The following is a 17,098-nucleotide window of genomic DNA, read 5'->3' as shown; positions in this document are numbered from 1 at the left end:
TTGGAACTCTCCTGAGGTACCCTCACACATATTATTCTGTCATTTAGTGGATATTTTCACAAAAAAAGTGAAATTTTTAAAAATCCAGAAAATTGGCTGGAAGCAACTAAATATCAAGGACTCATTGGGCAAATCGCTCTGGAACTGAAATCGGAACGCTCACTCACATTTCCACTATCTGAAAGTCTGATAACGCTGGAAAAATGACTAAATCCCCCAAAAAAATTTTTTCAACTTTTTTCAATTTTAACCCTGTGGGATATATATTCTACCCACACACATTTGGAGCTCTCCTGGGGTACCCTCACACATATTATTGCTAGTGTTGAGCCACCCCCGTAGTGTTCGGGTTCGGTTCGTCGAACACCGGGATGTTCGAGGAACTGTTCGTCGAACTGTTCGTCGAACACCTTAGAACACCGTCGAACACCGTTAAAACCAATGGCAGGCAAACAAAAACACATGGAAACACATAGAAAACACCTGCAAAGGTGTCCAAAAGCTGACAAACTGCTCAGAAGACGATCTCTTTAAAAAAGCCGGCCGGCAAATTCAGCAGCGGCATACACCGGTACCCGACAATTTAGACAAGAAGGAATAGAGCATCACACATAGATTAGATAGATAGAAACTTGTCAGTCACACATATAAGAAGCACAGTGACAGTCTTGCTTACTGCACTTGTCATTTAGTGTAAAGGATTTATTAAAAAAAATATTAGTGTTTTCATGCACTGTCTCTTTAAAAAGCCGGCCGGCAATTCAGCATCTGTACCCGACAATTTATAACAGACAGAATAGAGCTTCACACATAGATTAGATAGATAGAAACATGTCAGTCAAATATATAATAAGTACAGTGACAGTGTTGCTTACTGTACTTGTCATTTAGTGTAAAGGATTTATTTAAAAAAATAATAGTGTTTTCATGCACTGTCTCTTTAAAAAAGCCGGCCGGCAATTCAGCAGCGGTACCCGACAATTTAGAACAGAAAGAATAGAGCATCACACATAGATTAGATAGATAGAAACATGTCAGTCACATTTATAATAAGTACAGTGACAGTGTTGATTACTGTACTTGTCATTTAGTGTTAAAATAAAGGATTTATTAAAATAAAAATTGGCGTGGGATCCCCCATAATTTTAGGCTCTAGCGGAGGTTAAGCAGACGGCTGGGGCAGATGTTTGAAGCCTCGGAAGGGAGTAATACCCACGGAGCTTCCCAGGCTACTTATATCAGCCACCAGCTGAATACTTAGCCTTTACTAGCTATTAAAATGGGGGACCCCCCCCTATTTTAATAGCTAGCAAAGGCTAGGCAGACAGCTGGGGGCTGATATTAATAGCTCAGGAAGGGTGCCATGAATATTGGCCCCCTCCCAGGCTAGAAACACCAGCCGTCAGCCGCCCCAGAAATGGCGCATCCATAGGATGCGCCAATTCTGGCACTTAGCCTCGCTCTTCCACGCTGCCCTGTAGCGGTGGCAGGGGGTAATGGGGCTGGGGTTGATGTCAGCTTATAATGCCAGCTGACATCAAGCCCAGGTTAGTAATGGGGAGGCGTCTATAAGACACCCCCATTACTAACCCCATAGTCAAAGTTAAAAAAAACACAAACACCCAGAATAAAGTCCTTTAATTGAAATAAACACACAATTCTTTATTGTTCTAAATTAAACCATACTTACCGTCACGCCCATTCCAGCTGAAGCCAACGATCTCCTGTAATAAAAATAAAATAATAAACCAACATCATCCTTACCTTTCCATGGTTCCCAGGACAGCTCCAGCTCTGCTACATCGAGATGACTGGCTGGACCGCAGCAGAAAGCTGCCATCCAGCCTGTCATCCCGCAGACACTGAGAAGCGCAGGCATGCTTGCACTCCTCAGTGTCTGGCTGTGACGGCATCCAGATGAGCCGAGGTCATGTCCAATGAACTCGGCTCACCTCATGCACGTCACTGACAGCGTGGGAAAATTCTCACGCTGAAGCGCTGAGTGCAGGAGAATTTTCCCACGCTGTCAGTGACGTGCATGAGGTGAGCCGAGTTCATTGGACATGACCTCTAGAGATGAGCGTTGTTCTACTCGAACTGTTCGCCAATCTCAAATTCGAGCTGTTTTGGGCGGTGTTCGAGCCGGTCGGCGAACACGAACAATTTGATAAAAATTCGGCTGTTCGAGGTTATGTTCGATAACTGTTCGTGCACCAAAATCATAACTGGATTTTTTCTCAGTAATGATGAAAATTAATGTTAATACGCAGTTTGAGTGTACAGCGGGGCGGGGGGAGGGGCAGGGGATGGATCTCTGCAGGAACAATGAAGATCTCCATTTTTTTTTCTCTTTCCCGCATTTGCAGTGGGGAGGTGCAATCTGTCAGCCTATCAGCAGCGCACACACGGAGCGAAGTGCTTTTTTCACACAAGCAAGGGCATGTGTCATTGGCAGTGTATGTCACATGTCCTTGCCCTATAAGACCAAGCCATTTTCCCCGTCGCCACCATTTTCTCACTGCTGCAGCTGCGTGTTAGACGGCACCGCTGTTGCTGTGTGCGCTATACCTTGTTAATTTCAAGCCAATTTTCGCACAAATATACAGATAGCTTGGGAGTAGGGAATAGTTGTGATTGCAGTCCTTTTAAGGACTAGGTTACAGCATTTCCTACGACTTTTAACAAGCAGGTCTGTGCTCTTAAATAGATAGATTGTGGGAGTAAAGACTAATTGTAATTGGAGTCCTTTTCAGGACTAGGTTACATGAGTTCCTATCAGTTTTTGCCAGGCAGGTCTGTGCCAGTGCTGTGCAAGTTTTTTTCACAGCATTTGGCTGAATCTAGCAAAGCTAATCCTTTTTGGCCTATTGCAGAGTGTGTTAGTCAGTGGAGTAGCCTATCTGTGTTGCAAGATATACCACCTGTGTATAGAATACCAATTTTTTTACTGCACCTAGTGAAGTAAAATCTTTTGGGCATAGCATCATTCTATTAGTCCATCTATACTGACCTCCATCAGGTTGCAAACTGAATATAATTTTTTTCTGCATCTAGCTCTGAAAAAATATTTGGGCTTCTAGCAGTGTGTGGGACTTGGTCTATTAGTCCATCTATACTGACCTCCATCAGGTTGCAAATTAAAAATAATTTTTTTCTTCATTTAGCTCTGAAAAAATATTTGGGCTTCTAGCAGTGTGTGGGACTTGGTCTATTAGTCCATCTATACTGACCTCCATCAGGTTGCAAATTGAATAAAAAAATTTTCTGCATCTAGCTCTGAAAAAATATTTGGGCTTCTAGCAGTGTGTGGGACTTGGTCTATTAGTCCATCTATACTGACCTCCATCAGGTTGCAAATTAAAAATAATTTTTTTCTTCATTTAGCTCTGAAAAAATATTTGGGCTTCTAGCAGTGTGTGGGACTTGTTCTATTAGTCCTTCTATACTGACCTCCAGCAGGTTGCAAATTGAATATAATTTTTTTCTGCATCTAGCTCTGAAAAAATATTTGGGCTTCTAGCGGTGTGTGGGACTTGGTCTATTAGTCCATCTATACTGACCTCCATTAAAAATAATTTTTTTCTGCATCTAACCCAGCCAATAGTTTTGGCCTAATACCACAGTTTGGCCACTCAGCTCTGCTCGGTTCCCATCCATTGTTTTTTTGTGCAAACAACTCCAGAGTTGTGAATTAGTTAACCACCAAAATGAGTGGAAAAAGGCCTGCTGCTGGTGGAAAGGGGAATAGGCATGTTGGGAAGGGGAAAAAAGGTTGTGTCCGTGGGGTAAGTGCAGAAGAAAGACCATCTTCCAGCCAAACTAAAATGTCTACTTCTTTTAGCGGACAATGTGATAAGATCCCTTTCTTACGGCCACGCCAATCGCTACAAATTCCAGATGAGGCACAAAAACAGCAGGTGCTTCAACGGATATCAAGTGCTCCTTTAAGTGGGCTCTCCTCCACATCAACTTCAACATCACAAATACTCCAGTCCTCAAAGGTGTCACCCAAATCGCACTTGCTTCCTCACAGCTCCCAAATCTCCAGCTGCCCGTCTGAGTATGAGGTAGAACAGATGGTTGAGTCTGCAGAGCTGTTTACTCATACTATAGCCTGGGAATCAGAGGTCGACTCCAGCGCTTCTGTGAATCCAGACGAGGAAATGATCTGCACTGATGCCCAGAATCTTTATGAGTCGGATCCAGGACCAGACGCAGAAGGTTCTGACCATACTGTAGACCCTCATTCCCAAACTGTAACTCCTGTTGGTGGAGACAATGAGGAAGACGATGATAAGACTCAAATACCTGATTGGAGCGACAACTTTAGTTTTTTGTCAGGGCAGGAACAGGTTGGCTCTGAGGACGACGGGTGTGATAACGCACAGGGTGATGATGATGAGGTCGGAGATCCCACTTACTGTCAACCCACAGTCAGCCAAGAGATGAGGTCAGCAGAGGAGGTGGAGGAAGATGCTAGTGACGACGAGGTCAGGTTGCGCCTTCCTGGACAGAGACGTAGTACTGGAAGCACGTCAACAACTGCATCCTCAAACACAACTCTGCCTCTCACCACAAGTCGTGGTGGCTCTTCAGGTCGCATGGGTGCTAAGCCTTGCATAGCCTGGGCATTTTTTCAGATCGATAAAGATGACCCAACTCGTGTTATCTGTAACATTTGTCAGCAAAAGCTAAGTAGAGGCCAAAAAATACATAGTTTGAGTACTTCATGCATGAACCGGCACATGGACATGAAGCATAAGTTGCAGTGGGAAGCTCAGTGTGCTACAATGCGGCCTAGCCGGCCAGGCCAACCACCGTCTGCCATATCTTGTGCATCCGCGGCCTCTTCATCCTCTGTGACTGGGGGGACAGCAGTCACACCTGTTTTGGGGCGCAGACCTGCCACCTCTTTACCCGCAACAGCCAGCGTGATTGGCAGGTCATCATTTTCTTTGGAGGTGGTAACACCAGCTGGTCTTGAGCGCTGTCCGACATCGATAGCACCACCTTTGGATCAAGGCAACCTAACATGTCCGCCTGCATCTTCCTCACAGACCGGCAGTTTGCCGGGGACACCCTTATCAACCCCGTCTAAGCACAATAGCCAGCCCTCGGTCCCTCAGATGTGGACAAGTAAAAGACCATTTCCTCCTAGCCATGAGAAAGCTAAGAGGTTGAATTTCACCATCTGCAAGCTCTTGGCTACAGAAATGCTGCCTTTCCGCCTGGTGGACACAGAGGATTTTCGAGACCTTATGTCCGTCGCAGTGCCCCAGTACCAGATGCCCAGTCGGCACTACTTCTCAAAGAAAGGTGTGCCTGCGCTCCACCAGCATGTCGCACACAACATCACCGCTTCTTTGAGAAACTCTGTGTGTGACAGGGTGCATTTCACCACAGACACTTGGACGAGTAGGCATGGACAGGGGCGTTACATGTCGCTGACTGGGCACTGGGTAACTATGGTGACAGCAGGACAAGGGGCTGCTGTCCAAGTCTTGCCGTCCCCACGAGTTGTGCGTCAATCCTCTTTATGTCAAAGTTCCTCCACTGCTTCTGCCTCCTCAACCTCCTCTCGGTCTTCCACCTGCACCCAAAGCCTGTCTGGTCATGCCACAAGCTTTCTAACTGCGCAGAAGGGATCCTGCACACCTCCTTACTATGCTGGCAGTAGGGCTCAACGTCATCAGGCGGTTTTTACATTGAAATGTCTGGGAAATGTGAGTCACACAGCTGAGGAGTTGTGGTCAGCTCTGGAGAACCAATTTCATGAATGGTTGTCTCCACTGGACCTGAAACCAGGGAAGGCCGTGTGCGACAATGCTGCAAACCTGGGTGCGGCCCTTCGCCGGGGCAATGTCACACACGTGCCTTGTATGGCTCACGTGTTGAACCTGGTTGTCCAGCAATTTTTAGCCCACTATCCCAGACTAGATGGCCTTCTGCAGAGGGCACGGTCGCTGTGTGCTCACTTCCGCCGTTCGCATCCCGCAGCTCAGCGACTTACATTTCTACAGAAGTCGTTGGGCCTGCCACTTCACCGGCTAAAATGCGATGTGCCTACCCGGTGGAATTCAACTCTGCACATGTTGCAGCGACTGTGGCAGCACCGACAAGCCCTGGTGCAATACGTTCTGACGTATAGCCTGGGCCAACGAGATTCAGAGGTGGGGCAAATCACGCTGGAGGAGTGGTCTCAGATCAGGGACCTATGCACCCTTCTGCACAGTTTTGAAATGGCGACGAAGATGTTTAGTGCTGACGATGCCATTATCAGCATGACTATTCCGGTGATTTACATGCTGGAGCACATGTTAAACAGAATTCGGAGTCAGGTGGTGGCACAAGAGGAGGTGGAGGAAGTAGAGGAGGAGGAGTTGTATGCGGAAGGGCTAACATCTGCAAGGTCCAGACGGTCGGCAGCACCAAGGCGGCAGGCATGTGAGGGTGGGGGAGATGATTTTACCAGGGCGCATGGTAGCAGCCAAACTAGTGAGGAAGGTGCAGGAGCCCAGGAAGAAGTGGAGGACGAACTGATGGAAGACTCATCAGATGAGGGAGACCTTGATCACATTTCTGTTGTGCGAGGTTGGGGGGAGAGGACAGAGGAAGGAAGCATGATTGTTACCTCGCCACCAACACAACAGGGACTTGGTGCTCCTGGATGCGCAACACACATGAGTGCCTTCTTGCTGCACTACCTGCAACATGACCCTCGAATTGTGAGAATTAGAAATAATCCTGACTACTGGGTTGCCACACTGTTAGATCCCCGGTACAAAAGTAAATTTGCAGAAATTATTCCTGCCATAGAAAGGGATGCACGCATGCAGGAGTATCAGCAGAGACTGTTGCAGAATCTTACATGTGCTTTTCCACAAAATACCAGTGGTGCACGTAGTGAATCTCACAGTTCCAACTTGCCAACCGTGGGACCGTCAAGTGTTCAGCACTCAAACCGTAACAGAACCACAGTATCTGCTGGTAACATCAATTTTGCGGAATCATTTCACCACTTTTTTAGCCCATCCTTTGCAAGGCCACAGGAGACAAGAAGTCTGACACATAGTCAACGCCTAGAGACGATGGTACAGGAGTATCTCCAAGTAAACATTGAAGCCACGACTGTGTCACTGGACCCTTGCTCTTTTTGGGCTTCCAATCTGGATAAATGGCCGGAGCTAGCCACTTACGCCTTGGAAATCTTGTCATGCCCCGCAGCCAGCATTCTGTCTGAACGTGTGTTCAGCGCTGCTGGTGGTGTGCTGACAGATAAGCGCACGCGGCTCTCCACTGATAATGTAGACAGACTCACGTTCATAAAGATGAACAAATCATGGATCCGAAACGACTTTTCTACCCCTGTGTCATCCTGGGGAGAGTAAAAGCTTGATGATTGGTTAAAATCACCCTACCAAACGTTTTAAGCTTTCAAATTACTAATCATGTTTATCTGTATCTTGACTGGAAAATAATTTGGGCTTTGTAGCAGTGTGCAGCACTGATCCTATTAGGCCATCTATAATAAGCTCCACCAGATTTAAAATTAAAAATAATTTTTAGCTGCATCTAGCCCGGAAAATAATTTTGGGGCTCCGAGATGCGCAAGACACATAAGTGCCTTCGTGCTGCACTACCTGCAGCATGACCCTCATATTGTCAGAATTCGAAGTAATCATGACTACTGGGTTGCCACACTCTTAGATCCCCCAAACTTTTCGATCAACCTTTTCATTTTAATAAAGACCAAAAAAATGGTCATTTTTGAAATTATAAGCATTAGCAGGTTGTTAGAAACTGAAATCAAACAGTTTTCAACTCAAAACTTTATTCTAGGTGATGTTACATTTTCACATAGGACCCCTTGTTCGAAAGGAGCTTCTGAACTCTCTCGTCCATTGAATTTGTCAGGTTTTGGATGGTTTCTGCTTCAATTGTTTTGCATGAGGACAGAATACCCTCCCAGAGCTGTTGCTTAGATGTGAACTGCCTCCCGCCATCATAGACACTCCTTTTAATGATGCTCCAAAGGTTCTGAATGGGGTAGAGGTCAGGGGAGCATGGGGGTCACACCATAAGTTTGTCCCCTTTTATGCCCATATCAGCCAGAGATGCAGATGTTTTATGTGCAGCATGAGATGGTGCATTATCATGCAGAAAAATGATCTTGCTGTGAAATACACGGTTCTTCTTCTTGAACCATGGCAGGAAGTGCTGTTTGAGAAAATCCACATACATTATGGAGTTCATCTTTAGCGCCTTCAGGGATCCTAAAGGGGCCGACAATCTCTCTCCCCATGATTCCAGCCCAAAACATTACTCCACCTCCTCCTTGTTGGCGCTGTAGCCGTGTTTGCGTGGGGTGTCCATCAACCAGCCATCCTCCACTCCATTCATCTGGACCATCGAGCGCTGCACGGCACTCATCCGTGAACAAAACAGTTTTGAAATCAGTCTTCATGTAATGTTTGGCCCACTGGAGCCGTTTCTGCTTGTGTGAAGTGGATAGAGGAGGTCGACAGGATGGCGTATGCACAGCTGCAAACCTCTGAAGGACCCTGCATCTTGTTGTTCGGGGGACGTTGGAGGCACAAGCAGCTTCAAAAACTTGTCTGCTGCTATGACAAGGCTTTTTTGCCGCTGCTCTTTCAACCTGACGTAATTGCCTGTAGGAAAGAGTCCTCAATTTGCCCTTATCAGCACGCACACGTGTGTACTGTGAATCAGCTACATACTTCTTGATTGCCAAGACACTTCATCCTGATCATCGCACAATGTTGATTGTAGTCATGCCTTGACCTAAACACTCCACAATTTGTTGCTTCTCAGCAGCCGACACATCCTTTTTCTTTCCCATTTTGGCAGAAAATGTAGGCTGCTTAATAATGTGAGAGAGCCTTCTTAAGTAGTGTCGGGGTAAAAGAGAATATATATATTTGTAACTTTTATATTCTTGTAACTTTTATACGCTTTTTTGCTAATGTACTAACCACCATTTTGTGTCATATAACAATAAGCTTTCCTTGCTACGTAATTACTCAAATCGAAACTTAAACTAAGACATTTCCAGTGTTGCCAGGACTTATTTCAGAGAAACGAAACAAGATTATAAGCTGACGGCTGCAATATCTGCCCAGAGACTGAGATAAGGAGATGTGGACCAATCAGGAGTGGCCAGACACTGGACTTTCATGGTTTACCCCGCCCCGGACAACCCCTTTTCCCTCCCATTATGTAGTGTATTTAGATTTGTGCATGTAAAAATAAAGGCAGAACAATGCTGAGGACGTTGACTGTAGTAGTCTTCTGAGCATGCTCTGAGCTTGAACCAGCTTGTTGTCTGACTCATTCTTTGAATGGTTGACCCATGCTCATAGTTTGAATTTGGAGTGACTGGAGGACGAGTGGAATGTCATCACGACCCCCACAAATGGCGCCCAACGTGCGGCGTGGCTAGCGGTACGCCGCCCTCCCGGACCCATATTGCTGACTTCCCTGGTGGTGACCGCGGTGGCTGAATTTGAGGCCTGATCAACCTCCATCGAACACGGTAAGTTGAGATGTATTTTATATGTCTCACTTGCCTGTGTGTCAGCCGCAGCGGTTCCTGTTGGGTTGTCAGGTTGGATCTAGGTGGGTGACCGGTCGAGTGGTGAGACCTTGGGCGTCCCGCACCACGTCCTGAACCAGCAAGTGTTAAACCGAGTGACGTCGCATGCCTGCGCGTGCTCGTGTGCACACCACCTCCTCCTCCCCCGGTCACTGTACTTTTCTTAGATAGCTGCCTCCCGTGACTGATAGTCAAGGTTACAAAGCATTCCTGAATTGTAGTGTAAGGTGTTGTGCTGTCAGAATCTGTGACGAATTGAGAGGTGTACTCTTCGTCTTATACAGAGACTGCTGTTAAGTCAAGGTTAGGAAACAGTGTATTGAGAGGTGACTCTACACTGACAGGTGATGCCGTGTTAGGAAAGGAGACAGATTGAGAGGTTACTCTCTGTCTTAACAGTGTATTGAGAGGTGACTCTACACTGACGGGTGGTGCCGTAGTAGGAAAGAAGACGAATTGAGAGGTGCTCTTCGTCTTATACAGAGAAACCTCATAAGGAGGGGTTCTGCTGTCAGGGTGCCGTGGTGAGTCGTACTGTAAAGTCGCCATTCAAGGTTAGGGAAGGGACAGATTGAGAGGTTACTCTCTGTCTTATCAGTGTATTGAGAGGTGTCTCTACACTGAGGAGTGGCAACCTGTCGGCTGCACCAGTGATCTGAGTCGCGACAGATCATTGCATTCTATAAGAAAATGTTGTGTATATTCAAATTTGAAAGATTTCGTAAGTTGCGGAATGCTGCTGTAGGGGTTAAGCCAATTAGTGGAGTTACGGGAAGGCAAGAAGGCAAGAAGAATGTTAGGAATTTGTGTAACATGATAAGCTTATCCAGTACAGGCAGGCTCCAGCCTTCAGTTTAGAATGAATGTGTTACACAAAGTTGGGAAAGTTGGGTGAGGATTTCTGCAAGCACATCTTAGAATAGATGGTGCAGGGGGGACAGAGAATGCCGAGCCTTTGTTCGGATACATGAAAGCTGCAGAATGTGATTTGTTATGTGACCCTAAATTGGCCGTAACCCCGTTGATGCCTGTTACTACACCTTTCCCTGCCCCCAAGAACAATCCCACCCCCACTCCCACCTCCTCCCTCCAACGGCCATCTTACTACACCTTTCCCTGCCCCCAAGAACAATCCCACCCCCACTCCCACCTCCTCCCTCCAACGGCCATCTTACTACACCTTTCCCTGCCCCCAAGAACAATCCCACCCCCACTCCCACCTCCTCCCTCCAACGGCCATCTTACTACACCTTTCCCTGCCCCCAAGAACAATCCCACCCCCACTCCCACCTCCTCCCTCCAACGGCCATCTTACTACACCTTTTCCTGCCTCCAAGAATAATCCCACTTCCATTTTAACTCCTCCCTCCCACGGCCATATTACTACACCTCTTACTTGTTGTGGGAGGCCCGGAAAGCCCCAATCCAGCCTATATCCACTACTAGATCCGTCCGGTGCATATTACCAGCCACCAGCACAGGTGGAAAAGCCCGTAGTCCCAGAGTACCCATCTGAAACTAATGTGACACCCTCTGCTCCAGTCCATGATGCTGAGACGCTTCCCCTGTTTCCTATGGGAGTCACCCACAACCCTGGGGATATCCTCCTCAACTCCCCAGAATTTCAGGCCAGACTGCTCTCCTTCCGCCAACATACTGTTACTCAAGACGATACGGAGCCAGATGAGGGATGGGCTCAAGATACTCCAGCCCCCCCCCCCCCTTTACCCCATACGTCTCCTATGGCATCCTCCACCCCACATTCATTGCCCATACTTCGGCCCTTGCTCCAAGCAACTGCTGAAAGAGCACCACCCCCCAGCCCCTCAGAAGTCTGGGACCCCTGCCGCTCCCGGAATCTAGTAGACCCATCAGGACGCCCTGTCACTCTGTCAATAGGCTATGGTGACATCCTTACACATCGGGTGGGGGCCATAGTCAACCCTGCAAACACCTGTATGAGCCATGCTGGAGGATTGGTTCGTAAAATTGCCCTTGCTGCTGGTTCTACTCTGGCTGCAGAATGCCAGGTTCACTTAGCCGAAAACGGAGAGCTTTCAAAAGGCCATGGATTCCACAAAAGCAGGACCCCTTAGTACGTATGAATCCGGCCTAGAATACATGAAACAGTTAAAAGCCTGGGCTCAGAATCGTTTGTCAGATCAAGCTGGGTCTGTACAAGATGTTCAACAAGACCCTGATGAATCTGTGGAAAGATATGCTGCAAGACTCAGCATGCATTTTGAGGATCTCGGATACAGTTCTCACGTTAAGACGCAGGCCGCCCTGTTGGTTCAGGCCCTAGTAGATGGCCTACAAGACGCTCTCAGAGATAAAGTCCTGAGAGTACAGCCCGAGATTCGTTCTTCTTCTTTCAACGACGTAGTGAACATTGTCAAAGCTTTCCAAAAAGCCATGCTAAAAATGGAAAAGGATACTAAGCCAAGGAAGAAAGCCGCTTCTGCCATGGTATATCAAGCTCAAGAAAGCTACCCACCCCTGGCAACCAACATGGAATCAAGTGGGTAATGGTTAAAGGCACAGGTGATAATACTCCTCCCACATATAGAAAACAAGACAGAAGAGATGACAAGGGATCATCTAGAAACAGAAGACAACCTCGTGATTCTGAAGGATGAATGTTATGTTGGGAGTGTGGTAGCCTTGACCACATCCTCAGAGACTGTCATTTTACAGGTGGACACTGGGGCGGCCACATCTGTCATTTCCTCTGCACAGCTCCCTCCTTCTGTATCCCTATCACCGGATACCCTCACCTGTGTTGGGGTGGAAGGCCAACATATTTCCTCTCCACTCACAGTCCCTGTGTCTGCAGGACCGTTCACCGGAGTACTCACAAGATTTTTGGTCTCTGAAACTTGCCCTGTCAACCTGTTGGGAGCCGATCTCTTAGAGCGGATGAAGGCAACAATTACCTTCGGAAACCATGGTATGGAGCTTCTTCTGCGGGACCCTCATTCCGAACAAGGGACTGAAGACCGCTGTGTTCTTAAAGCCTTCCCTCTCATGATGATGACCATACAACCTAACTCTCTGTGGTCCAGTGGGCCAGAGGACGTCGGCCTCCTGCAGGTTCCCCCGGTCCGAGTACACCTCAAGCCTGGACACAGGTATCCACGGTTGCCACAATACCCCCTCAAGGCTGCACAAGAACAAAGCTTGGGTACCCAAATCGTTTCCCTCCTGGAATCAGGAGTCCTTGTCAGATGTGTATCTCCATGCAATACACCCCTCTTTCCTGTAAAAAAGAAAACCGTTCCGGGAGAGTCTCCAAGATACCAGTTGGTTCGGGATCTCAGAGCCGTCAATGCAGCTACCATTTTAGAAACTCCAGTGGTACCCAACTCAAACACCCTCTTGTCTCAGCTGTCTCCAACGGCCACCTTGTTTACGGTGTTAGATCTGGCCAACGCCTTTTTCAGTATACCCTTACATGAAGATTCGTGGTTTCTTTTTGCCTTCACCTTTCAAGGAGCACAGTTTACATGGACCAGGACTCCGCAGAGCCCAGAACTCTCCTAACCAATTCACTCATTCTATGAAGTCTATTCTGGAGCCATGGGTTCAAGAGAACCCTCAGGTCACCCTTCTACGGTATGTGGATGATCTTTTACTCTGTGGCACTGAAGAAAATTTGCCAGAGATGTCAGAATCCCTTCTCTGGTTTCTTCACTCAGCTAACTGTAAAGTCTCGAAAGGCAAAGTCCAATGGTGTCTGCCCAAGGTCATTTTCCTCGGACATTGTATTTCACAAAGTGCTAGACATCCGACTGAAGAAAGAAAACAAGCCATCATGGATATCACCTTCCCAACCACCTACTCCGCTATGCAGACTTTCCTTGGCCTCATCACTTACTGCAGGCAATGGATCCCTGATGCCTCAAAGCTCATGCAACCTCTGTACGACTGTCTCAAGAATTAAGGCTCAGTTTGGCTTCATGCTGAAGATCCACGTGTTTCTCATCAACACAGACCGTTTTGACCGCCTTAAACAGGCTGTTGTCTCTGCCCCGGCCTTGGGCTTACTAGACTATACTCAGCCATTTCACCTTTTTGTCTCTGAATCGGAAGGTCATGCTTCTGGACTTCTAGCACAACGCTATGATCATAAGTATCGGCCTTTAGGCTACTACTCAGCCCGCCTGGACCCTGTCGCCCGAACTGCCCCCACGTGCCTTAAGGCGGTCCACGCTGCTCACATCCTCTTTGACAAGTCAGCTGATATCGTCCTTGGACATGATCTAGTTATACAGGCCAGTCATGATCTCTCAGCTGTTCTGCAACAAACATCTAACCAACCAAAGACACCTGCGTCTGCAGTGTTCCCTATTGTTGCCCTCCAATATAACATTTACCAGATGTCTGACTATCAATCCTGCCACTTTGCTTCCACCTTCTAGGGGGGAAGGTGAAGAGGGTGAAGATCCATTGGTGGAACCTCATGATTGTATAAAAATTTTGCAGGAAGAGACTTCTGCTCCAGAGAATATGGTGGCACATCCGTTCGCACACCCTGCCATGCACCTATGGACTGATGGATCCAGTTTCGCAGACCCTCAAGGGAAGTTCCACACGGGATATGCTGTCACAACGGACCTAGCAGTCCTCAAGGCTGAAGCTCTACCACCATACATGTCTGCACAAGAAGCTGAACTTGTGGCTCTCACAGAGGCCTGCCACCTGGCAGCAGGAACAAAGGTGAATATATATATATACCGATTCCAGGTATGGACATGGAATTTGCAATGATTCTGGACTCTTGTGGAAGTCTAGAGAATTCATCACAGCTGCAGGTACACCAGTGAAACATGCCTCATGGATTAAGGCCCTAATGAAGGCCCTGGAACTACCCATTCAGGTTGCTGTTATCAAGGTCAAGGCTCATGGAAGACTAGAATCCAGAGAAGCCAGGGACAACCACCTAGCTGACCAAGCAGCCAAGACTGCAGCAGTGGAGAATGTGTCATCAAAGTGGCAGGAAAAGGAAGAAGAGATGGGAGAAACCCTGCAAACCGTAGCTGTGGCGCTCACTAGAGCAAGAGCCAAAGAACAGCCGGCGGAAGACCATACAAGTCCAGCGGAGACACGAATGGAATCCAGGGGAGTCAGGATGCCTGAAGAAAAATTGTGTGAGGAACAAAGGGAGACCCCCACTGAAGAAGTCAAGCAATGGAAAGCGGCAGGAGCCGTGCTGGCAGGTCGCAAAGATTCAAAGGTCAACTCGACTCTTTACCAAGTGGATGGGAAGCCTTGCTTGCCTAGACGCATGTATTCAGCTGTGGCAGCATGGGCTCACGGGCCTACACACAGAGGAAAGAATCAAGCCTTGGCATGTATCAAGAAACTGTACTTTGCACCCGGAATCTCTTCCACTGTGACTGCGTACTCAAAATCCTGCTCTGTCTGCGCTACCTGCAACCCAACGTGTACGGCACGGGTCCCTCTCCAACACCTGGCTAAACCAGACTACCCTTGGCAGAGAATACAAGTCGACCATATCCAAATGCCTAAAGCAGGAAAATATGAGTACGTTTTGGTAGCCGTGGATATGTTCTCAGCCTGGCCCGAGGCCTACCCGGTTGTCAACATGACTGCTAAAGTCACAGCCAAGAAACTGATCACCGAAATTGCCTGCAGATTTGGAGTTCCCCAAGTCATAGAATCGGATCAAGGACCAGCTTTCACAGCAAATATCTACGAAGAACTCTGGAACATGTTGGGAACAGATTTGGGCCTCCACACTCCATACCATCCTGCCAGTTCAGGCAAAGTGGAAAAAATGAATTCCACACTCAAGACCCAGCTCTTGAAAATGACCCAAGATCATCCCCTCCCCTGGCCCGACCTACTCCCCATAGTACTGTATCACATCACACACACTCCTCAGGCCAAACATGGGCTGACTCCCTATAAAGTTTTGTTTAGGACCCCACCCAAGATAGGAGAGATTAGGCCCCAAGAGTTGTCTGAAACACATGATAGAGTGGTAAAATTTGTGATTGCTCTGTCTAAAGAATTGACTAACACCCGCTCTCCAGTATCTGCTTCTCTCCCAGAATCTACAGGTGATGCAGTACATGATTTCACCCCAGGCGATCTAGTGTATGTGAAGAAGTTTGTCCGGAAAGACTGCCTCCAGCCGCAGTTCGAGGGACCGTACACTGTGCTTCTCACCACCCCGACGGCTCTGAAGCTTGAGGACAAGAGCACCTGGATTCACGCCTCCCACTGCAAGAGAGACAGAACGAGTCTATAAAAGATGACTACCTTCTTCTATATCCTTTCCATATGCTTACTGTCTGTTCCAGGGTGGACAGCTATCACACAGGGGTAGATACCTCCTTCTTCTCAGGTTGGTTGGGAGGGCTCAAGGGATTCCTCCAACAAGTTTGTCTAGTAATGGGAGGTCTACTAGTATTGGGCCTGGTGGTCCTGTGCTGCATAGTCCCCTTATACAGGAAAGCTATAACCAATGCTGTCCCAACCTCCGGGACCTTTTTGAATCAAGAGAATATATGGAGAAATACACTCCTTTGAACAAGCCTGACCAGACCCCCCATGACAAAGTCCAATTGAAAAATTTAGTTTAGGATCAGTTGGGAGAACTCCATGTGTTATCCAGGATAGGGCTCGATTGTCTGGGGGCGTCCCATAAGGGGGCAGCTTCTAAGATGATTGGGTGAAGAAATCCACCTCCCCTCTCCCCACACATGGACAGTCTCAAAGGCCCCGAAGCAAAGGAAAGCTTAGTGTTTAGGGGGGAATGTCGGGGTAAAAGAGAATATATATATTTGTAACTTTTATATTCTTGTAACTTTTATACGCTTTTTTGCTAATGTACTAACCACCATTTTGTGTCATATAACAATAAGCTTTCCTTGCTACGTAATTACTCAAATCGAAACTTAAACTAAGACATTTCCAGTGTTGCCAGGACTTATTTCAGAGAAACGAAACAAGATTATAAGCTGACGGCTGCAATATCTGCCCAGAGACTGAGATAAGGAGATGTGGACCAATCAGGAGTGGCCAGACACTGGACTTTCATGGTTTACCCCGCCCCGGACAACCCCTTTTCCCTCCCATTATGTAGTGTATTTAGATTTGTGCATGTAAAAATAAAGGCAGAACAATGCTGAGGACGTTGACTGTAGTAGTCTTCTGAGCATGCTCTGAGCTTGAACCAGCTTGTTGTCTGACTCATTCTTTGAATGGTTGACCCATGCTCATAGTTTGAATTTGGAGTGACTGGAGGACGAGTGGAATGTCATCACGACCCCCACAGTAGTCTTGCCTTTCATTGGACACACCTGCCAAACTAATTAGCACAGGTGTCTGCAATTGCTTACAGTGATATAAAGAGCCCTGACACACATCACCATCAATGAGTTTAACTGACAAACAAACAAATTCTTCCCTTATCACTCCTAAACACTTTTTGCATAATAATTTGGAACACGGTGT

Source organism: Phyllobates terribilis, unplaced genomic scaffold (genome assembly GCF_046119375.1).
Source record: "Phyllobates terribilis strain yellow unplaced genomic scaffold, ASM4611937v1 Scaffold_26__1_contigs__length_17865784, whole genome shotgun sequence".
NCBI lineage: Eukaryota > Metazoa > Chordata > Amphibia > Anura > Dendrobatidae > Phyllobates > Phyllobates terribilis.
This window is presented reverse-complemented; position numbering follows the sequence as displayed.